This window comes from Ipomoea triloba, chromosome 16 (assembly GCF_003576645.1).
Source record: "Ipomoea triloba cultivar NCNSP0323 chromosome 16, ASM357664v1".
Lineage (NCBI taxonomy): Eukaryota > Viridiplantae > Streptophyta > Magnoliopsida > Solanales > Convolvulaceae > Ipomoea > Ipomoea triloba.
The window spans coordinates 4,078,916-4,080,684 of NC_044931.1; positions in this window are offsets into that span (position 1 = coordinate 4,078,916).

Below are 1,769 nucleotides of genomic sequence, written 5' to 3' on the forward strand. Positions count from 1 at the left end.
ACATGTTTGAGGGTCTAATTGCACGTTTTAAAAGTTCGTGGACCTAATTGACTTCTTATGAAATGTTCGAGGGCCTATTTGACCCTTTTCCCTATAATAAATTCTATCTCTAACATTCTACATATATAGTAGTGAATATAAGTGCAATCATAAATGTATTGCTGCTAATACTCCATATTTTTTGTTACGTGTTTTTTTTTTTTTTTTGTAAATAAAAACAAAGCGATAATAACATCAAAGAAACATTATTAAACTATATATAAAAATTTCAACTTGGAGAGTGTGGTTGAGTGGAAGGGACTCATTCATTCTTAATCAAAGGTCAAAGGAAAAAAAACAAGACTTAGATGATTTTGATAAAAATCGAATTCATGAGCACTCTTTCGGGTCCTAGTTTGGTTTGCTTAATTAAATAATAAGAATCCCTTTTTGTATCTTAATGCTAAGGTTTCTTCAACTCATCGATGGTATCTGTTATTGTGAAAATCTAGACTCACAAATAAGAGATATCATATAATAATAATAATAAATTCATGTAATAATTAAATACTCTATAGAATAAAAGTGTTTAATAAAATAATCACACACAAAAAAAAATAGTAATATAAGTTTGCTATCCAATTTTACTAGTAAAAAAAAAAAATATTCTCCTTGCTTTTCTTCAATTTCACCTTCTTTATCACTGAGTCACATGATGAACAGTGCGTTGGAGGCCAGCAATCCAAGCAGCTTGTTTATGCGTTGGATTAATATGTTTCTATAAATGCACAAAAGTTTTAATGTAACTTCATTTCTACATTAATCAATGGAATTATTTAGGGGATGGAGACAATAAAGTTACAGAGTGATCCATTGTGTGGTTAAATGACGTGTTCCTTTTTTTGGGTATTTGATAAAAGTTGAAAGTAATATTTAGTGATTGATTGAACTTGTGAATATATATTTGTGTGTGTATATATATATTGGAATATTGGATAAGATGAATTGAAAGGATATTAGTATTAACTTAATTGCTTGTGAAATTAAATTTTCACCATTGTAATAAATACTCCGTATTAAAATATAAATTGACTTTATATATTTTACGTACGTAGTGAATTAAGTTATAATAATTATTTGAGAAATTACATTTTTCGTCCCTAAATTATATGATAATTATATAATTCGATCTAAATGCTGGCCACACTCACTTTTCATCCCTAAATTATCATTAGCGTTGCATTTTTTGTTCATTTACTAACAAAATATTAGGGTTCGAGATCGGAACCGAACGATATAACGTACCTTACACACAAATACACATTTGAATATTTGATTTGTTAAAGTCAAGTCGTCAATCCCACCTAAGCACAAACAAACATTGGGTAACAATATTAGAGAATAAAGAAGGCAGTTAGTCTGTTAGGGTAGTTAGGATTTTTTCAGCAGCTTTGATGCTTGTTAATTGTTGGTTATTTCCCTCCAAGTTGTACATATATAAACAGTACATCCCCCTACTGTAATACATGAGAAAATTACCTTGAATACATAGTCTTCTTTTCTTCATCTTCTTCCATTCTGCATTTGTGATATGGTATCAGAGCACTGAAGCTGCGATTCATGGCTTGGAACGGGGCACCAATCAGACCTCCTACAGCACCTACGGCTCCGCCGTCAGCGGCGACATCAGCCGGCGCAGTTCCGACAAATCTCAACACCACCGGAGTAGCTTTTGATCCGAACGATGCGGCTAGTCCTTTCTTCTTGCATCCAAGTGAGAATCCCTCACT